Below are 23,958 nucleotides of genomic sequence, written 5' to 3' on the forward strand. Positions count from 1 at the left end.
AAAAAAAAAAAAAAAAAAAAAAAAAAAAAAAAAAAAAAAAAAAAAGACCACAATCCATAAACTGTTTTTCAGGGAACATGAAGGAAAAGGGGGAGGAAGGAAAGGGGGAAAGCACTGGTTGGTGTTTATTGGTAAATGTTAAAACAAAATGTGTCCATTTTTTTTTTTAAATATTTCCATACAAGTTAAAGGGCAGCTACATGGTGCTGTGACGGGCCTGGAGTCAGGAAGACTCATCTTCCTGAGTTCAAATCTGGTCTCATAAATTTACTAGCTGTGTGATCCTGGGCAAGTCACTTAACTCTCTTTGCCTCAGTTTCCTCATCTGTAAAATGAGCTGGAGAAGGAAATGGCAAACCGACCCAGTATCTTTACCAAGAAAACCCTAAATGGGGTCACATGACTGAAAAAATGACAACTGAATGCATGTTAAGATAATAAAGATTCTCTGATAGATAGAACCAGAAATAACTAGATTCAGTTACCTCTGACGATCAATATCGAGCTAGGCACAGAAAAAGGGGAAAGGCATTTGCCTCCCTCATAAAGGAAGCTCTGGCCAAAGTACAAATGAAAAGAATCTCCCTATAGATGCAACTATTCACAAATGATACTTTGCTGACTGCATCAAGGTTCACAAAATTAAATAAACCTTCTCAATGAGACCCATAGTCACTCAAGAAATCAGAATAACAATTTACAGTGATACACCAAATGGATGAAAAAATGGCCCAAAGGCCAGATGACAGATTCAAAAATAAATAAATAAATGTATATGCACGTAGTGTATATGTGTGTGTGTATGTGTGTGAGACGTGCATATGCATGCATGCACATACTCGTGTATGTAGATGAATGAATCGGCACATAATTCTCTTCTGTGGACGTGCAGATGGACCTGAGCTGAGTCCAGAACTGAACAGAAGGAAAAAAGGGTGAAATGTACTTCAAGAATTGTATGGCACTTTTCAACAATTCTAAACTTTTCCCTCACATACACAAAAACACATTTTTAACACTGCCGATGACAGAAATAGTCTGAAAGAGGATGAACACTCAAACACTGAAAACTGTCAAAGATTGCCCCCAAAATGGGAAATTACTGATGGAAGAATAGCAAAGTGTCAGACATACTCTTACAGCGTTGGTAGACCTGTGAAGACCTGTGAACCTATTCACAAAAAGGAACTAAACTGTCCATATTGATTAATCCAATGATGTGAGTACTGGGTATGTACCCCCAAAGAGGTTAAAAGACAGACTCTTAAGAAAAATGTTTAAAATAGCAAATAAAACTAATAACAAGGTAAATGTTGATTGCCTGGGAGGGTAACTAAAAAAATATCATATGAATATAATGAAATATTGAGTCATTATAACCCAATGAATAACAGACGCAAACACTACAATAATAGAAATGAAAAATCATTAAGAAAAAAGAAAAAACTATTTCAACCAGGAAAAGGAAGAAAGAAATGGGGTAGCAGGAGGACAACGTAGGCAAGGTAATGGAGACAACCATGAAAATGCAGAATCTCTTAATCTGAAGATGCTTCATGGCTCATCCACACTAATCCAGACCAGAGTGGGAAATATCTGTAATACCTACTTTCCAATGTAAGGTTTCCATTAATGAGGAAAGTCACTAGCTTCCAAAACAGTCCACTTCATTTTAGACAACTCTAAACCTAAATTTGTCTCACTAAATTCTATCCACTGCCACTATCCTTTTAAATACTGAAAAGAAGAGGAAAAGGGTTAAAAATGCCCGATACTTCCTCCATTACAACATTTCTCATAAAGGAGAAACGCAGAGGCTCTAAATTAGAGAGAAAATAGTACAAGAAAAATCTATTTCAAGGATATCAGACAGAAACATACAATACATAACAAAATATTTTTAGCAGAAATTTTTGCAATAGCAAAAAACTACGAACAAAATAAATGCCCATCATTTGAAGAACATTGAAACAAGGTATGTGAATGGGATAGAATATTAGTAAACAGTAAGAAACAATGAATATTAAGAACACTGATGAAAAGTGAAGTAATACCAGGAAAATAAAATATACAATCAATGCAGTAATGTCAATGGAAAAATAAGAAGAATCCAAATTGAATGTAGTGTAGTCAGAATAACCAATTTTATTTCATTAGAAAAAATAAGACTACACCACTTTCCCTTCTTTTCAGAAATAGGGAACTATGGGTATCAAACACTGCATCCAACTTGATTCGAAGCTTAATCAGTTTTACTGAACTTATTTTTCACTTCTTCTCTGCTATAACAGAAGACTTAAATTAAAAACAAGATACAAATAAGATTTAAAAAACTCTAAAGAACAATCTCATTCCTCTTGAGACTACAGAGAGGGACAAAAAAGTGAACGGTAAAACTAAAAGATATTTTGGACCAACCAGAGAAACTTATTATTACAATTAAAGTATCACAAAAGAAGGAAGAATGAAAAAAGAGGAAGGTATCCAGGTCAAAAAGATTAGAAGAAATAGAGATAAGAAGGAAAACAACAGTCTTACAGATGCTCAGGCATAATTGTAAATGGAGAATATGAACCTGCAGTCAATTAAGATGACCTCTTTATGGATTTTCTTCCAATTTTAGCTGAGAGTTAGGGTACCAGCTGACCTATTCCTAGGAAATGGCAAAGGCTTTGAAAGACGTCAGCCATGAGCCGCAGGTGCAAAAAGTCTTAGCCTACTGTTGACTAATTTAGTTGAACTACCCTATCTCTGAGTCTACTGTCTCCTTGTCCTATCCCCTGCATGTCTTGCCAGCCACCACATGTGTCCTAATCTGTTTCTAAGGATGCTGAACAGCACTGGAGAAGTTCCATAATCATGAGTCCTTAACAAAATCACGTTAACTCATCTCAACAGAGCTATCTATCAACCCCAGACAAACTCAACATGAGGATTCTCAGAAGAGCAGTAGCTACTCCAAATTTTTATTTCTTTCCCCAAATCCCCATACCACCCTCTCTCGGCAGAATAATCAGCCTCTATGAAAGAAAAAAAAAATAGAAACCATCGAACATGACCTTCCTCTACACCTCAAAATCCACTACGTGATTCAAATTTTCTGCTCTTTGGCTCCAGGCTGAGAAAACGTTGGCCAATCTCCTTAAAAATGATACAAACCTTCTACTTTTTTTTCAATCAGCAAAAATCAGCCTTCTCTCACTCCCACCCTACACCAACTGAGAAGGAAAAAAAAAACAACTAAAAACTAAAAACAAACCCCGTTAGAAATAGGGATAACAAAGCAAAACAAATTTCTACATCATCCATGTCAGATATAAATACAGATAGAAGAGTCGCATTCTGCATTCTGACTCTTTCAATTCTCTATCAGGAAGTAGGTACCACGTTTCACCGATAATCCTCTGGAATCATGCTGGTCATTTCTACAATCAGAGCTCCTAAGTCTTTCAAAAATTGTCTGTCTTTATTGCACTGTAAAAACAATATTGTATTAGGCGAGAAAAGATGCACCACCCAGCATCTGAACTCAGAATCTCCCTAAGGGATAGCAGTTCCGGGTACAATTGGTTGAGGTACATCCAAGACTAGAAATTGGTGACCAGGGATGGAAGGATGGAGCTTCGAAGCAGCTTCCTGTCAGTGACTCAAAAAGCTTCAGCATAAGTGTTCACAGGTATTGTTCCATCAGCTGATGAGAACGCTGTTGTTGGTTCATTTCTAATATCTTGGACAACACAGAGGTCATCAGGACTCCTTCTGTAAAGGGCTATTAATCATTAAGTCCTACTGTCACCTTTATCATTGGAAGCAAACTATCAGTTACAAACAGGTAACACACTTCAAATGACATTTAGCCAAGATGATTAACGAAATCAGGTCATGAAATCGACTGCAGCCAGGTTGTCTCAAAATTATCTCGTATTTATAGCTAACTATTCTATGACCAGATTTCAGAGAATGAGCTAGATAGGGCCTTCTATTCCAGGGATTTGGGGGGGGTGGGGGTGGAGGAAGGGTGTCATAGATAGATATTTCCCTTTAGCAGTCTGGTGAGACTCATGGACCCCTTCTCAGAATAAGTTTTCTAATGCATAAAATAAAATCCATAGGATTACAAAGGAAAGCAATTATGTAAAAAAAAAATTCTTTTAAACAAGTTCACAGACCCAATTAGAGGTAGAGAACCTGTAGCTCGAGGTCACATGTGGTCCTCTAGGTCCTCAAGGAAAGCCCTTTGATAGTTTAAGAATTTCTACTCTAGTCCAACCCCCTGATTTTCCAAACAAGGAACTAACTTAACCACATCCATTCTACACAGACAGTAGTACTTGCCAAGACCAAAAAAAAAAAAAAAAAAACTCCAAAACACTAAAAGTGAAAATGCCACAGAACTTAAAAATTTTAAGTACATTTTCAAAATCTGTTTATGCACAACATAACAGAAACACATAGTCCCACTTTCCTTGTTCTGCCACCTGTCTGTCCACCACCTTCATTACATTACGTGACCCATTACGTGACCATGCTGAAATAATGTGGACTTAGGATCTTTCAATTAGACAGATATAAAGAGGAAGGAAAAAATGCAAAGAAATTGGGCTCCCACAATTTCACTTTGCTTGAGAGTTTACTTCCTTTTGCAAGTATCAGTTAACACAGCTGATCTGGAGGGGGAGGGAGATAAACAGGACAGACTACCTTTTCCTGACAGATTAATCCTCATAATTAAAAGAACTTAACTTCTAGGTAAGCAATTATTATTATTTCAATCTTCAATGTTTTCACCTTTCATTGTAACCTATCTCCCAAACAAAAATGAATCTAAGTTCCATGAGGCACAAGGATAACATCTTACTTTTTCCTTGTCTGTCACCCACACTGCCTAACAATAGCCTGCGTATAGTAGACACTAAAATATCTGTTCAACGGATGAATGAGGGACGGTAACCCTTTTCAAAGAATGAATGATGACTATTCACAACACAGTACTAAACCAAAATGACTGTTTACTTGCAAAGAGTAATTTAATTTCCAATACCAATTTCAAGTATGGCCAAAAGAAATTATTTGGGAAAGAGAAAAAAAAAAGGCCATTCTAATACCACTTGCTACATGCTGAGTATAAAAGAGGAAATCCATCTGAATTATGAAGTCAGCTGACAGACACATAGGAGCAGAGTATGTAATGGAGTGAGGGCAGCTTGAGAAATCTAGATAATAAAAGACATTCACCCAATATGCCTATATTTAATCTCTATTCTCCCCAGTTCAAAAAGTATAGCCCAAAGACCACAGAAGGCAGTAACTTCGAGCATGAATAACCACATTTTTCAGCAACATTCTACCTCTACACTCAGACGAAAGAGGAACAGCTCTTTTTGTTGTGGCAAAGAACTGGAAACTATGGGGATGTTCATAAACTGAGGAAGAGCACAGGAATGTAATATAATAATACTACACTTTAAGAAATGATTCAAGAGACAATTCTCAAAGAAACCTTGAAAACTTATGTAAACTGATGCAGAGTGAAGTGAACGGAATCTAGGGAACAAGTTATACTGGAAAAATATAAAAATGAACAATTTTGAAAGACTGAAGAACTCTGACCAAGATAAAGATCAACTATGACTCCAAAGAACTGATAATGAAGAATGACATCTAGACAACCTGACAGAGAAGCAACAGATTCAAAAGAAGAATGAGACACACATCTCTGGACATGATCTTTGTGGGGATTTGTAATGTTTTGCTTGGTTTCATATCTGTTAAAAGGTTTTGTTTTTATTTCACTCTCTACTCCCATGGGGAATGACGAGAAAAAAATAAATCACTTCATTCCTCCCGGATCACCCCCTTCCTTGAATTCCTACAACACTTATGGTTCATATCACAATATTTCAGAATCAGACTATATATTGTCTTGTAAGATAGCCTGTTCCTTTTATGTTAGGATCTTATCTCTCCAAGAAGACTGCAAGCTATCTGGCAGCAAAGAATACATTTGAAATTTCTTTAGTAACCTCTTTATCCCCAACAACATGCTTATTTATTCACTGACTGATTGAACTTCAGAAATAACCCCCAAGGTGGATCCAGAAAAAAAGGCAGGAATGACTATTAAGATCTCAGACCACTACAACCAGCTTTTAAAAATACATGTAAAAAGGTTATCACCAGGCTTTAAAAGGTCCTTTTTAAAACAGCCTTCTAGTGACTCTGTGTCTGCTTGGGGGGGGAAAAAACACATTGCCCTGCTTCCTAGCTTCATAGAACACACGAAACCACACGAGAAATTTGGTATCTTTTTGGTTATTAAAAAAATGTTAACTGTTCTCAAAAATAAGGTTAAATTTAGGTTTACTGTTTCCTTAGTAACTTAGTGAAATTACAGGTTCCTAGGATTTAGTGCTAAAATAATCTAATCCAACACTATAATTTTACAAACACAGAAACTGAGGTTCCAAATGGTTGTTAAGTGACTTGGTCATCATGGTCACTGATCTTTAGTGCCAGAGCAGAACTCAACTGAATTCAACTGTTCTGACTCCTAAGCCAGGCTTCCTTGGATTAAAACACTTAAAACAATTCCACAAACGCACAACCAAGCCCAAGAAACTACACCTTGTTCCTTTCCTTTCTGTTCCCTTGAGAAATGTTCATTAAGAATCAAGGTTTATGGGAACATTGTGAATATTCTGAAACTGAAGAAGTTCACTTAGGCTATTGCCAGTATTTCACCTAAAGCCAGTGAAAAATTTCACAGATGGGGAAAACGCTTCTGAGTCTACATATTCTTTTTAAAACCATCTCTAAAGTTGTTTGATATGTTTGAGGGTGGGGGTAACCTGGCCAGGAGGTCCACAAGTATCACATGTTGCACAGGTTTGTGGACTTGTCAATGTATCAATCAGGAGTGCTGATTATTTTTTCCTCATAAAAAATACTATTTTGTCATACAGGATGGCTCTCTGGGAAGGGTTAGAGGAGGGATACTTGGGATTACTATGAAGATGTAAGAAACAGAAGACACCAACAAAAATTTACTTTTAAAAAAACAACTGGTGTTACTAATCTCTCTAGTATTCTTCAATGAGTGTTTCTGTTTCAAACTTCATCAATATTAAGGCTAAAATAGTAACTAAAATTAGTATTAAAAAAACTATAAAAAATGAAATTGTATACACAAAAAGAGGGTCAGACATAGATCATGACAATGTACACAAAGGGAGGCAGTACCAATCAGTTATAGATGTGTTTCTCTTGAAGGCCTTTTCACTGTAAATACTTGTAAATGTGAATTTAATTTGTATTGTGATTAGCTAAAATTCAGACTTTATTTTTAAAAGAAATATAAACAAATAAGATAGGACATGAGAATCGGCTCTATCCAATGGGCCTAGCAGCAAGTCAGAAAGGCCCCAAAATATGTGCCTCCTTTGAGCAGATTAGACCTTTGTTCTAATAGTCTGCTGTTCAAAGTTTATGTGGCAATGAAGAAATGGATACTGAAAGATCTCTCACCTGAAAATTTTTAAGAACCTGCTATCGTGGGCATCAATAACTCACTCCAAGCTTCAATAGCCACTGAGTTTTGTGATGCTGGGAGGGAACACACTACATAAGCCCAAAAATAAATAAATCTACAGGAGAAATAAACAAAGAAATGCTTCTGAATAAGTTTTGATTTTTACTTCTCTTGAAAATAAAAATTAAGAATCCTTAAGTGACATTTAATCATATTTCAGTAAAAAGATTACCTATTTCTGTATTCAAATACTTAATAGATTTCTTAAGTCATCAATAAGGCAAGCCATCCACACTCACCCAATCTTACCTAGGTTTTTCCAGTTCTTCACCCATATGCTAGGAGACCTCCTCAACTTCTCCTGATATTAGGAAAATACCACTGAGACACGCAAGCTAGCCCTCTCTCATTCCCTGCCATTATGACCAATCTTCCTCTCTTTCAATCATGTAACATCTTTGAATTTGGTTCTTTCAAGATTATTTCATATATATATATATATATATATATATCTGCAGTTATAAATTACAGTTGTCTCTATTGCCCTCTGTGCAATATTCATTTTCAATTCTTCAGAGACTGTGGTGACACAGAGGTGGTGGGCTAAAATATGCAAAATGAGATGCCAATATGAGAATTTGCTTTGCTTGAATATGCTTATTTATCATGAAGGTTTTATTTTTCTTATTTTTAGAGAAAGGGGAAGGGAAAGAGAGGGAGATAGAAAAGAGAAAAAAAATGATTAATAATTTTTAAATAAAATTTAATTTTAAAAACTTAAAGGTTTTCAACATAACTGGCAAGACTAACGAAAGAAGGTCCCAGAAAACAGGTAATGAAATATAACATGCATGCACACATACATACACACACACACACACACACACACACACACACTCACATACACACGCTCTCATACACACACTCACGTGCATGTGCCCGTGCACGGGAAACTAGAACAGAATATTCTACAACAAAATATTTCCTAAACTGTCTGACAGAAATGCTTGTGCTCAACTCATTCTCTGGGTCACAAGAGAGGGTAACTTTGAATTATTGTTTTTTTTCTTCTTTACAATGTTTCTTAAAATGGATCTTTTAGTTTCCTCAACTCATATCATAAACAATGCATTTATTAACCACCTATATGTTCAAGAAGAATAAAGATGAAACCTAGAGTACAATCCCTGCAATTCTTGTATTTTCTTCCTTTAATCTATTTTCCAGGTCTGTTGTTTCTGCTATATTTTACATTTTCTTCTATTTTATTCCAGCCTTTGGATTTTGTTTTAACATTTCTTGTTATCTTATGAAGTCATGAGCTTCTATTTGGTCCATTCTGATGGGGTGGGGGAGGAGGAGGGGGCGAGGCAGGGGCAGAGAGAGAAGATATGTGCCTCGAGTTAGGTAGACTCATCTTCTTGAGTTCAAATTTGGCCTCAAACACTTACTAGATGTGCCCCTGAGCAAGTCACTTAAGCCTATTTGCCTCAGTTTCTTCATCTGGAAAAATGAGCTGGAGAAAGAAATGGCAAAGCACTCCAGTATCTTGGTCAAGAAAACCCCAAATGGGGTCACAAAGAGTCAGACACAAGTGAAAAATGGCTGAACAACAACAAAATTTTCAGGGATTTTGTTACTTGGGCAAGGGTTTTTACCTCTTATGCCAAGCTATTAATTATCTCTCCAATTCGTTCTTCCAAAGGTCTCATTTCTTTTTCAACTTTTCCCTCTAGCACTATCATTTCATTGACAAAACATTTTTAAATGCTTGCTTCAGCCCTTCCAGGAATACCAACTGAATCTGTGCCCAAGCTGTGTTTTATTTGAGGTTTTGCTTGCTGATGTTTGGGAGTCATTCTCTTCCTCTGGGTTTGTGCACTGAGCATTCTTTCACTATAAAAGCTCTTTATAGTGGGATTCTTTTGTTTGCTTGCTCAATCTCCCAGCCCACTTCTTGACTTTGGACTAGATGTCGCGGCAGGTCCCTGCCACACTTCTGGAAGGAAGGTCTGGGTCGGCCTTGTGGCTGCTCTTTTAGGGTATTGAGTTATTCCAGGATCTGTCAGTCAGTAAGCATTTATTGAGCACTTAATATATGCCAGGCACTGTGCTAAGTGCTGGAAATATGAAAAGAAGCAAAACAAAGACAGTCCTTCCATCAAGGAACTCACAACCTAAATGATCTCAGGGACAACTCAGGAGGGAGACCTGACAGCTTTCGGTATTGCCAAAATGGTTTGATCCAGGGTGAGTCTTATCAGTGCCCCAGATCTGAGGAGCTCTATCTGCACGACATACCTAGGAGCTTCAAAGACTGCTGCTAGGCTCACCCACTATCAGGCAGCTAGAAAGTTTGCTGGGTCAGAGAGATAACTGTAGATTTCCCCTTGGTCTGGGATTCCTGCCCTGGTTATTCCTCTGCAGGCTTCAGTATGAGCTAGAAGACAGAGTCAAAGCCCCCCTGCATTCCTGGTGTCAGAACCACACAGCTGTTTGCTTCTGAACTTGTTCCTCACTGAGAATACAGCCTGGTATCCAAGTCCCTTCTTTACCTTAGAAAGCCACCCCTTGGTATAGCTGCCCACCTCAGTCTACCCTGGATCTGTGACCTAGAACCGAAGAGTGAGCAACAAAGTTGCCACTTGGTCTCTGTCCCTAACCCTGCACCAGGTCAAGTGCTCTAGACCAACCTCCAGTCCCATATAGGAACACGCTCTGCATGATCCGTGATCTATTCTACCTCTGTTTGAAGAATTCCATTGATGAGGATGACTGTACTATCTCAAAAGGCAATCTCAGGGGGCAGCTAGGTAGTGCAGTGGATGAAGCACCAGTCCTGGAGTCAGGAGGACCTAAGTTCAAATCCAGCCTCAGATACATAATACTCACTGGCTGTGTGACTCTGGACAAGTCACTTAACCCCAATTGCCTCATTCCCCCCCCCCCAAAAAAAGGCAATCTCATTTACTGTCATCCATGTTGTCCCAGGTCTGTAGTCTAGCAGCACACAGAATAATTAATTCCTTTTCCATACCATAGGCCTCCAGACAGATGACAACTATATTTCCTCCAGCACCACCCCTAAGCTAATTCTCCAGGATAAAAAGTCTTAGTTGTTTTAACTGCTTCTAAGAGGACAATTTCCAGATTGTCTACTCCAGCCATTCTCTAATGTGTCACCTCGAATGGTATAGTGACAAAATACCAAACTTGGAGAAGAATTAGTAGGAGAGTGAGCCCTACTGCTTTAAAAAATGTGTAGTACTTTGGGCTTAAAAGTGGGTCATTGAACAAAGCCTCAGTTTCATCATATATAAAACTGGGACAACAAAATTTGCACTGCCCCTAAGCCTTTTGCAATCATGAAGTATCTAAATGTAAGCTTAAAATGTTTACTAGACTACTATATCATTTTCACTGTGCTTTTATATATAATAGTTCACTGGGTTAGTGCACAGGCAGACAAAATAGCTACTTTTATAATTAAGTACAAGCATGGGAATCCAAACTTGTCTTCCACAGCTCACTGAGAACATCTGAGGGACAGTTCCATTAGGAGGCTGGGTAGTTTTCTGTATTTCAAAAAAATTTCCTCCATATGGTTTGGACATAATGAGTATTTAGTAAGCTATTAAAAACATTTTTCTTAAATTTTTATGGAACAATGTAAAACTATGGCAACAGTTTTTAGACAATACAATTTATTCGTTGAATTCTCAATGGTATTTTGAGATCAATATTTGTAGAAAAAGGATTTTGTCATGTTAGTTTATTGAAAGGTAGCAAGTTTCTGACCAATAACCGTAGCCAAGGTCATGTTTTGCTAGGTATTCAGTAAGTGCTAAACTTTTGCAGTCCACAGTGACTTATGGCATTGGGTCTACTGTTTGCTTGCATAATCTGCACTGAGAGGTAAATCTCCTTAAGGATAGAAGCTGTAATAAGCTGAAAGATGACCCAGTCCTATGAACAGTCATCATAAAGGAAAACTACATTTCTTATTTGATGCTTTTTTATCAACATATTGTTGGATGATTTCACGCAAATGTTACCCATGGAGGGTTGACCTCTTGGATCAATCAAGTATTTAACGGTCCCTACTATATGCCAGAAATCATGCTAGGAACTAGGGATATAGAGAAACAAAAAGAAACATTTCTGTGTTCTAAGGGCTTATTTCCTAAGGAGGGCAGCATCTATGAATATATACAAAACATAGACAAGGTATTTAATGGACAAGCTGCTGCAGGGATCAGGAAAGGGCACAGAACAGAAACGGTGAAGTCAGAGGGAAGAGTAGGTTTAGACAGAAAGATCATGAACACTTCTAATCCACATGACCAACAAGATGAAGAACTGGACAATTTCCCTAATCCTCAAACTCTCAAAAGTAGAAATTATGCACCAGAGGTAAAGCAATTTCAGCTGTCTCCACGGTCTAGGTCAGACATCAAGAACCCAAAGAAGGTAAGAAACTCCATGAACTAATGCCTATGAGTCACTCACTCAGCAACCCTTCCCTGACCAGACACACCATGCTCTCAGAAGCAAGGCTGCACAAGCCAACCTGGTCTACAGGCTTGCAACTGAATGCAAGCCCAAACCCTGACCTCCCTCTCCCTCCTTCCGACGCCAAGGAGATCCAAACACCAAACTGGAGAAATTTGCTGATGTCATGAGAGCCTGTGCAATGGCAGCATTCTGAGCTGCAATAGAGCTCTGCAGTGGAGTTGAGAAACAGAGGGAACAAGGCAGGTCATGAGTCTGGGCTTGTAAATAAGGCTTAACTCTACACCCTGATCCCTATCTACTCCCACTGCATTGGAATCCAAACTCTGATAAAGGCAGAAATTTGCCTGGACAGCGACAGCAATAGTAGCACTGTGTATTACTGGAACAAGCAGTACACCATGCATGTGGGTGTGTTGGGGGGGCGGGGTACGACAACACAGGACATGAGACTTCACAAAGCTTAAGGAAAAGAGCCCAATATCCAGCTGGGGCCAGTTCTGTCTCCCCAAAAGTCCCTTGGGGCAGAGATCTAGGCTGGTGAATGGCCAATCTCCCTGTGTGGGAGGAAGCTGAGGTGCTTTGAGATAGAGCCAACAGGAAAACTACCATCAGAGGAGGAACAGTCAGAAAGTGAGAAACAAGAGAAAATAATGAGATAAAAAAAACCAAAACCTCCAAAATCATCAAAAATCTCAGAAGGAAGAAAACTCAAAGACCTAAACAAAAGCAGATAAACCAACAGGGAAGACATTAACAGTAGAAGGAAATATGACTTCCAGATCTGGTAAATGAGTTCAAGAATGTAAGAATAAATGCTGCAAAACAAAGGAAAAAGGAAAACAAGTAAGGCAGAGGACCCTGTAGACTTCAGGAGTGCAGGAAACCACTTACCACATGGTACCTGAGTAGTTTAAACGAGAAATGAGAATTTATGAGTAGAATTCATGGCCTGAACAGCAAAAAATAACTGGTAGAATAGAAAAACTTAATTCTACACAGGCCAAATCTCAACAAAGAAACAAAAAGAAGGCCAACTGATTGGGAATGCAAATATACAGAAGTAAAGGACAACCCGGCAGAAAAGAAGCAAAAAACAGTCATAATAAAAGAAAACATGCTCCATACAAGCAAAACATATTGCTCTCAAAGATAGGAAACTTAGAAACAACTTAAGATTTCCCAGAAGAATACAAGACAAAAAAGTTAAATACCATTACGTAAGAAGTAAATGCAAGATAACTACTCAAGGGACAACTAGGTGGTGCAGTGGATAGAGCACCGTCCCTGGATTCAGGAGGACCTGAGTTCAAATCCAGCTTCAGACACATAACACTTATTAGCTGTGTGACTTTGGGCAAGTCAGTTAACCCCACTGCCCAGCCAAAAAAAAAAAAGATACCTGCTCAAAACTTCTGAACAGAGAAGAAAAAGTGCCAACTGAAAGAATCCATCAATCACCTGCAGATAAAAAATCAAGACTGCAAACTACTAGACACATAGTGGTTGAATGACAATTCTACCAAGAAACAACAAATTCTGCAAGTGACCAGGAGAAAGATCTTCAAATAAATAAGAAAGGAAATTTGAATAATACAAGTTATTCTGCACCCAGCAGAAAACTCATCAGTCAATGGAAAAATGTGTTCTGAAGAGCAATGAAGCTCAAGATACAGGCCAAGGTGACTCTACCCTACAAATCTGAGCTAAGATGATTGTTCAACAATAAAGAGGTGTTTGAAACAGTCTTAGAAAGAAAATCAGACCGGAAGAAATTATTTGATTCTCCAACATCTCAGAGAACAAAAATGTAGGAGAGGATGAACCAACGCTGACAACAAAGGACAGCGAAAGCAACAGAGTGGCAGCAGAGGCCAGGTACAAGTACAGACAGGGAAGTAGGATGAAGTCAGGCGAACATAGGTACAGAGGTGACAACCTCAAGGCCCTCCACCTACAAGCAAATCAATGTTTTCTTGGGTCAAAATTATAAAATAGGAAGGTACATGAAAGGGGAGTAGAGGAGGATAGAGTATGTGATGTGCCTCTGATCAAATCAAGGGCTGACAAAGAGAGGAAGGTGACTCTTGTGCTCACAAAGAAGAAAGCCTGAGGGAAAGGAAGTGAGGAGGTGGAGAGAGGGATTGAAGGGAAGCGGGCTTGGCCTTGTTTTAATGGTGGGATGGGATACTCCTATAGGTGAAGAGAAATGTTCTGTGCAGGGGACTATGAGTTTCCCGGGTGTTGGCTGAGGGATCTGGTTCTTGAAAAGACATTCTGTCTCAGGAAGGGAGAAGATGAAACTCCTGGGAACAGGCACCTGGAGGAATGGAAGGACATGAACCTAAGGAGGACATTTTGAGGAAAATGGGGAAGAAAGGAGACCAAAAAGAAGACAAAGGTCAGTGATGGACAGCATGATTAGTGATGGAGGGGGAAGGGAAGGGCCTGCCATGGGGAAATGTCCTCTCTATCAACTAAAGTAATTGGCATTTTTCTAGGAATGAGGCACAATGGAAAAGGGGTGGGAGAGTAAGGGTGCCCGCAGGGGCAAGCACTTCAAGGTAGTGGCAGAAACTGCCTAGAAGGGAAAGCCCAGAATGAGTGAGTACCTCAGGAGTTCTGATTCTGGAAGAAATGCAGAAAATAGGGAGGGACTGGATAAGTAGGAGAGAAATCCCCTCTGCAATAGGGTACAGAAAATTAAGAAAAAAAAACTAATGAACAGGATAAGTGGGTAATGTTCTACTTGACCAAGAAGAAAAGAAGAGGGTACCAGATAAAAGGAGGAAAGAAAAAAAGAACTAATAACCAAACCCCAAAGAGAAATGAGGTAACAAACAAGAAGGGAATATTTGGAGGTTAGGAGTAAGCCAGCTGGTAGGAATAAGGATACCAAAAATAAATAGATAGATAAATAACTGGAAAGACAGTGGAAGAGGGGTGGGGGGAATCCTAATTTGGAAAAAAAAAATTTTTAATAAATGGAAGAAAATACAAACCTCTTAGAACTTTAAAAATGAACGGATCAAACAATCCAATAAAATCAAAGAGTAACAAAATAGACATGAAACAAAGCCCCATAATCTGTTGCTTTACAAGAAAACACACTTAAAAACATACACAAAATAAAATGGAGAACAGAGAAGTGAATCCAAAAAAGCAGGAATAATTGCAATCATGTTACCCAACAACAAAAAAAAAGGATAAAAAAGAAACTACATTATTCTGAAAGGAACCATAAACAACACACCAATATCAGTTTTTAACTTATATTCCAAATGCCTTAGCATTCAAATTTAAAAAGGAAACATTAACCGAGATATAAGAATACATAGAAACATAATGAGCTGCTTTGGACATATCTGCAGGGCTAAGAACGCCCACAAGGTAAAGACACTCTATAGACAATTTGAAATGAAGGCCAGTGCTTGGCAGAGAAGTTAAGGACTGGTGACACTGATAAATGTGGCATACTGAGATGTGGGAACCACTGAAACCGCCAATGGAAAAGAGTACATATTTTATCTTAAAAGAGTACAAAAGACACACCTTTGAGATACATCCACCTAAATGAATGAATCTCAGTCAAGGAGATAAAGGTCAGACACAAAGACACCAATGTAAATGTGGAACTCAAAATTTAAAAAAAAACGAATGTTAGAGGCAGCTAAGTAGCATAGTGAATAGAGCACTGGAGCTGGAGTCAGGAAGATCTGAGTTCAAACCTGGCATCAGACACTTATTAGCTATATGACCCTGGGCAAGACACTTAACCTGGACTGCCTCCCCCGCCAAAAAAAATTGTTTTTACATGTAATTGGGAAAAAAATGTACGATGCGTGGGCCTAGTTTTCTCTTCATGTTATTCTGCAACTACTTTTTTTTTTAAACAAGTAATTTTAAGGGTCTAAGACCTCTAAAATGACAGGTAAGGTTCTTCAGGTCAACAACTCTTACACCTTTCTCATTGCTAGCTCTTCATTATGTATAGGACCAAATTGAAACCACCTATTTTGCTTCATCTAGATATACAAGGCTTCCCATTTTATCTCCCAATATTCCCCAATAGAAACCTTAACATTAAAGTCATATACATCTTGTCACTTGGCCTCCCAAAATACCATGCTCATTTCATTCAATTTCTGTAACTTTTCTCATGCTTTCCTCTTCAAAAGGAATGTAATACTCTCGTTTCCTACAGCAATCCAAATTTTATCGAGTCTTCAAAGCCTAGTTCAAGCTGGAGAAGCTGTGTGATACAATGAAACACACAATGAACTAAGAGATGGAAGCCTGGATTCCACTCCCAGCTTTGTTACTGACTAGCTGGGCGACTCCAAACAAATCACGTCTGTCTCAAAGAGTGTCAGATGTGTGAGACCCTAAAGAACGTGTACTTTACCTCCCCTCATTTTAAAATCTGAACATCACACAAATCATTCCTATTGACATTGCAACATTCCTTCCTGCAAACGACATAGCTTCTCTGCATATATAAAATGAGGAGGCTGGAAGGGATCCATTGGTCAGTCAGTGAATAAGCATTTATTATGCTCCTACTCTGCACCAGGCATCGTGCTAAGTGCTGGGGATACAAAAAGAGGCAAAAGACGGTCCCTTCCCTCAAGGAGCTCACAACCTGACAAGAGGAGACAAGCAAACAAACATGTACAAACAAGCTATATACAGGATAAATAAGAAATAATTCAAAGAAAGAAGACTCTAGAGTTAAGAGAGGTGTTAAGAAAGGCTTCCTGTAGAAGGTATGATTTTATCTGGCACATGAAGGAAGCCAGGGATGCCAGGAGGCACTGATGAGGAAGGACAGCCTTCCAGGTATGACAGCCAGAAAAAATGACTAAATTCTTTCAAGATGTCAAAAGTCTTCCATTCTATTCTGCCCCATAGTCTTCTCTCCATTCTGTGACCTCTTCAAGTACTTATTAAGTATAACACGCATTCTGCCACTTAACAATTAATGTCTTTACTATTTCACAATTGTTTCCCTTGTCTCTCTAATAATACTATAAATTCCCTAAGTCAATGCACTCGGAGAGTTTTTGAACCCTTACAACGCCTAGCACAATCCTTGACATATACCAAGCACTAAATAGTTATCAAACTCAGTTGTCAGCTTCACTAGTGCAATCACATACTCCTGTAACATCTACCAATATTTCACCACAACAAGAAGAGCCCTTATTTCATGTATATGGCTACTCTTTCCAACCAGATGACTCCTCCACACCTTACTAAACAGCCTTTAAGAATTACTGTGATCAAAGAAATTCAGTGGCCAATCTTCAGGTAGTAAGCCTGGATAAGGTCTGAGAGACCATCTCTAAGAGATGTCACTGGGCTGGGCATTTTTTAGCTTAGCAGAAAATGCCAGAGCCTTCATTTCCACTGGCACAGCCTTTGCAAACTCAGGGCCACCAAAGAGCCACATAGCAAATGTCATTAAAATCTGTTTGGAGACTATGTACGCAGTGAAGCGAGCAGAACCAGAAGAACATTGTACACAGTAACAGCCACATTTTACAATGACCAACTTTGATGGACTTAGCTCTTCTCAGCAATGCAAGGATCTAAGACAATTCTCATGACGGACATGCTATCCACATTCAGAAAAAGAACTATGGAGTATAAACGCAGATCGAAGCATACTATTTGTTCTTTTTTTGTTTTTTTCTTTCCTGTGGTTGTGCCCTTTTGTTCTGATTCTTCCTTCCCAGCATGACTAATGTAGAAATACATTTAATATGATTGTACGTGTATAGCCTATATCAGATTGCTTGCTGTCTTGGGGAGGGAGTAGAGGAGGGAGGGAGAAAAATTTTGGAACTCAAAATCTTATAAAAATGGATGTTGAAAACTATCTTTACATTTAATTGGAAAAAATAAAATACTATTAAGTAGGGGGAAAAGTTTTTTTTTAATTTTAATTTAAAAAAATTACATAGGCTACTGCAGTCACCTTAAGGTGACCTTCAGTCATTTCACAAAGAGAAAACTGAAGTCCAAAAGGTGAAATGATTTTTCAAAGTTCTCAAGACAATGACAAATTAAGGGCTCTCTCACTACACTAAGTTCTCTCTTATAAAGCGTGTGTGAATTCATAGAGAAAAGGAGAATCCTTTGTGCAAGGGAAGATTCTATTACATAACAGTCTGTTCTAATATTCAAAAACTCTGGTTGAAAACTTAGCCAACTGAAATCACACTTATAAAACATGCTGCATGCTTAAACTGCAAAGAAATGATGAAGAGGCAAAGTTTGGATATATAATTCTTGCCCTTGTTAAGCTGACAAACTAGTAGAAGGAGGGTATGACACACAAATAATGAGTACTAAATAAGGGAAAAGTGAATTATGACTATAGGAGAATCAGTCATGCTTGATGGAAGTAGGTTTTTTCTTATTAACAAGCATTTATTTTTGCTCCCTCACACCACAACTCACTCTTTAAAAAAAATAAAATAAAACATGAAAATCCCTTGTAACAAATATTCAAAGAAAAAAATTACCTTGCCTCATACTTTTCTAAGAATTGAGGCCATTCACCAAAAGCTCCTTCTTTTCCCCTCTTCAACTCAACTTCAATCATTTACAGTATTTTTTCTACCTCTCCCAAAAGAAAGAAGGGGGAAAAAAAGCAATTGTTAACAAAGAAGTACAGTATAGCGAAACAAATTCCCATATTGGACATGTACAAAAATGTGTCTCGTTCCACATGTTAGCTCATCCCCTCTCTGGCAAGAAGTGGGCAACATTCTATTGTGTAATAGTGGCTAATCATAATCATAATCAAGAGTTCTGAACTCTTTAAAAATTGTTCAATTTTACAATGGTGATGTTATAATATAAATTGCTGTCCTAGTTGTACTCACTTCATTTTATATCAGTTCATATAATTCCTCTCAGATTTCTCTGAAACCATTCATCATTTCTTACAGTGTAGTAACATTCTATTACAATATTCTATAACCAGTCATCCAAATGATGGGTACTCCTTCATTTTCCCAACTCTTTACAAATGCAAACAGAGATGCAATAAATATTTTTTAAGTTTCAGATCTTTGTTTGCCTCTCTCTTCGATCACACTGGGGGACTGGCATAGACAATGCTGGGTCAAATGGTACATAACACTGGACACAGCACCAAAGAGATTTCCAGATTGGTTATATCAGCTCTACTAACAGGGAGTAAATGTGCTTGTGTTCCCACACTCCCCACTGTTTATTTTTCTTTTGTGTCAACTTTACCTGTCTCATGGGTGTGAGATAAAGTCTGAGTTGCTTTAATTTACACTTGTGATGTGGAGCATTTCTTCATGTGGTCATTACTGAAAATTTGTATTTCTCCCTCTGAACACTGCCAGAACATAGCTCATGACCACTGATCAAATTCATGAATGGCTCTTAGCCTTCTAAATTAAATTCAGTTCCTTATCTATCTGGGAAATAAGACCTCTGTCAAACAATTTACTGCAAAGATTTTTTTCCCCCATTTTAGCAACATTAGATTTGTTTGTACAAAAACTTATTTATTTAATCAAAATTGTGCATTTTATTTACTATGATCTTTTGTATCCCTTGTTTGGCAACAAATTATTCCCCTACCCATAGATCTGCTGGGGAATTTCTGCCTTATTCTTCCAGTCTGTTTTATGTGACCATGTATATCTAGGTCACGTGTGTCCATCTGGAATCTATCTTCGTATGCGGTCCAAGGTGCTGGTCTATGCCTATTTCCTGCCAGACTACCATCCAGTTTATCACCAGTTTCTGTCTAGGAGTGAGCGTTTATCCAAGAAGCTGACATCTTTGGGTTGATCAAAACACTAGGCTACCAGGTTCGACGGCTTGTTAATGTACCTAATCTGCTCCGTTGATCAACTTTTCTATTTCTTAACCAATACTAAATTTTTGATGTCTACGGCTTTGCAATTTGGTTTGACATCTGGGAGAGAAAAAAAATGTAAAATGCACAGCAGAGAACAAACAAAAGAAAACTTAGAAGGAAGCACAAAAAAAGCAGGATAACTAGAAATTATGTGTAGTATTTATTATGTAGTTTGTTGGGTTTGTTTTTTTTTTTTTAAAGAAACAGAATAAAAGGAAATTCATGGTTTTATATTGGGAAAAAAAAAGAAACCTGGTATTGCTAAGATGGCACAGTTGATAAAGCACTACGGCCTAGAGTCAGGAAAACTGAAGTTCAAATGCAGCCTCAGACACTTAGTAGCTGTCTGGGTCTGGAAGAGTAGACCTCTGCCTCAGTTTCCTCAACTGTAAAATCACCTATATCCCATAGATGTTAGGAAGATAAAATGAGTTGATATGCTTAAAGCACTGACAATAGGGCCCAGCACATAGTAAGAACTTAATAAATGCTTACTACCTTCCCTTCCCTACCACTGCTTGGCCCCTTTCCTTCTAGTTTTTTTTTTTCATTATTTCCCCCTTGAGATTCTTGATGTTTTATTACTATAGATTAATTTCGTCATTTTTTTCTAGTTAAAGTGTCTACTGAAAGACCAATCAATATGGCACAGAATAAGGAAATTAATTTTTGTTACTGTCATTTTATTATATTCACTTAGCCTACTCATGAGCAATTAACATTTCTCCAATTATTTTGGTCACTACTTTCTTAAATTACTTTGTCGTTATATTCACATAATTCCAGGGCATATCTTGGTAGGGAGACTCTCAAATATTTAATAGATTATATTCTATTATTATATATTCTCTATAGATATGTATAGATATATAGATAATATATAGATATAATTTATTATATATATAGTATATATAATATACAATATATTCTATATTATATTATAGCTATTTTCAATGAAATTTATCTATCTCTTCTTGTTGGGTGTTATTGGTAATATATAAAAATAGTGGAGATTTATGTGGATTTATTTTACATCCTGTGCCCTTCCTGTTTTAATTAACTTTTAACTGATTCTCTAGGGCTCTCAAAGTATGCCATGTAATCTGCAAAAACCAATAATTGTGCTTCTTGCCTATGCTTATTCCTTCAATTACTTGTCTTATTAATACACTTAGCACTAGCATTACATCAAATAGTAGTAGTGACAAGAGATATCCTTGCTTTACCCTCAATCTTACTGGAAAGGACTCTAGTTTATTCCCATTACAGACGATGCTGGCTTGTGGTTTTAGAGATGTACTTTTTATCAATTTATTGTCCATTTTACCCCTATTTTTAATAACAGTATTTTTAAACCAATCTGAGTCTTGTATTCTGACAAAAGGTTTTCCTGAATCTGTTGGTATAATATGATTTTTTTTTTGTTATTAATGTAGTCAATTATGATTTCCCTAATATTAAATGAATCCTAGATATAGCCTGGGCAATAGAGGGCCTGGCCTGGAATCAAGAAGACTTACCTTACTGAATTCAAATCTGGCCTCAGACACTTACTAGTTGTGTAACCCTGGGTGTGTCACTTAACCTTGTTTGCCTTAGTTTCCTCATCTGTAAAATAACCTGGAGAAGGAAATGGCAAACCACTCAAATATCATGGCCAAGAAAACCCCAAATGGAGTCACAAAGAGCTGGACACAGATGAAACAACTGAACAACAACAAAGAGAGTTTGGGACTTGAAGTCAGGAAGACTTGAATTTGAATCTTACCTCAGAAACTTACTAACTACATGATGCTGGCCAAGTAACTTAACCTCTCTGTGCCTCCATTTTCTCATCTGTAAAATGGGATCAATAAAGCAACAACCTTAGAGGGTTGTTGTGAGGATCAAATTGAGTTAACACATGTAAAGACATTTGTACATCTAAACAACTGCAAAACAAAGCATTATATAAACATTAGCTGTTAAGATGATGATATCGCTATAGCTTCTCTGCTAATATTTTACTTCACATAAATACTCATGGAAGATATTGCTCTATAGTTTTCCTGTTGTTTGGACTCTGCCATATACGTATCATAAAAGTAATTTAATAGGATCCTTTCTTTCCTTGCTTTTGCAGTGTAATACTGCAATTGCACTTTGAAAATTTAATGGAATTTGCTTTCTCTATTGTGGTTCCGAGGTTTTTTTTTTGGTCTGCTTGAGAGCTCATTTGTGATTTGTTAAGATTTCTTTTGTTGAAACTCGGTTGTTTAAATCCTCTACTTCTTGCTCTGTTCATCTTGGTTATTTATATTCTTATAATTTATTCATCCATTTCATTTGTCAGTTTTATTGGTACATGGCTGAACAAAATTGGTTCTAATAATCCTTTATTTCTTCATTTGTTGTGAATGCTTTTTCCTTTTTGATACTGGTAATGTGGTTTTCCTCTCTTCTTTTTAATCAAATAGCCTAATAGTTTTTTTTCAAACACACACACACACACACACACACACACACACCCGGTTCTGTTTATTAAATCAAAAGCTTTGCTTTCAAACTTACTTACTTCTTCTTTATTGTTGTGACTAAATTGTTTAGAGATATAAATTTTCCTTTAAGGACTGCTTTGGCATTTTAAAAATTTCAATATACTGTCTCACTGTTGTCATTATTTTTAATGAAATTATCAATTGTTTCTATGACCCATCAATTCTTTAGATTATTTAGTCGCCAATTAATGTTAATCTCTTCAACAGTCTAATATAATTTTTATCGCATTTAGTCAGGAAAGGACACATTTATTTGCACAAATAAAACCAAAGTAACCAAAATTAAAAGGAAAGCAGGAAACAGAAGGGGGAGAGATTTACATGAATAAAAGTCTCATTTCTCAAATATACAGGGAACTGAGCCAAATCTACAAAAATAAGAGCTATAATCCCTAACTGATAAATAGTCAAAGAATATGAACAGGCAGTTTTCATAAGAAATCAAAGCTATCAATAGCCACGTGAAAAAATGAAAATTAAAATAACTCTGAAGTACCACTTCAAACCTATTAAACTGGCTAACATGACAGAAAAGGAAAATGACAAATGCTGGCAGAGATGTGGAAAAATAGGGACATTAACGCACTGCTGGTAGAGTTGTGAACTGATCCAACCATTATGGAGGACAACTTGAAACTACACCTGAAGGACTATAAAACTGTGCATACACTTTGATCTAGCAATACCACTACTAAGTCTGTATCCCAAAAAGAGCAAAGAAAAGGGAAAAGAACCTATGTGTTCAAGAACATTCATAGCAGTGCTTTTTGCAGTGGCAAAGATTTTGAAATGGAGGGGATGCCCATCAATTGAGAAATGGCTGAACAAGTTGTAGTATATGACTGTCATGGATACTACTGTGGTATAAGAAATTATGAGGAGGATGGTTTCAAAAAAAAATCTAGTAAGACTTACATGAATTGCTGCAAAGTGAAGTAAGCAAAACCAATAGAACACTGTCCACAGAGATAAAAATATCCTAATGATGATCAATTGTGAAAGACTTAGCTACTCTGATCAATATGACACAAAAAAATTTCAAAGGACCCGAGATAAAAAAAGCTATTTACCTTCAGAGAGAGAATAAATAAACTCTGAGTGCAGATTAAGGCACTTTTTTTTCCACTTTATTTTTCTTGCTTTTATTTTGTTGTTTGGCAACATGGCGAATATGATTTTACATGACTTCTCATGTATAACTTACCATATTGCTTGCCTTCTCAATGTTTGGGGGAGGGGCTGCAGGGGAGAGAAACTGGAACTTAAAATTTTTTTAAATGTTAAAAATATTTTAAAGAAAAAAGAATGGGTTTAGGGGGCAGTTAGGTGGCGCAATGGATAGAGCACTGACTCTGGAGTCAGGAGGAACTGAGTTCAAATCTGGCCTCAGACACTAACTAGCCATGTGACCATGGGTAAGTCACTTAAACCCCACTGCCTTCAAAATTAAAAAAAAAAATGGATTTAACATT

The 23,958-nt window shown here is 37.3% G+C and overlaps 1 protein-coding gene across 10 annotated transcripts in view; it reads right to left on the minus strand.

Annotated features, from left to right (window-relative positions):
• Positions 1-23,958, minus strand: part of PUM1 (pumilio RNA binding family member 1) — a 167,934-nt gene that overhangs the window by 122,519 nt on the left and 21,457 nt on the right. The window lies entirely within an intron of this gene.

Source organism: Vombatus ursinus, unplaced genomic scaffold, assembly GCF_900497805.2.
Source record: "Vombatus ursinus unplaced genomic scaffold, bare-nosed wombat genome assembly UNPS02014775.1, whole genome shotgun sequence".
In the NCBI taxonomy this organism is placed as follows: Eukaryota; Metazoa; Chordata; class Mammalia; order Diprotodontia; family Vombatidae; genus Vombatus; species Vombatus ursinus.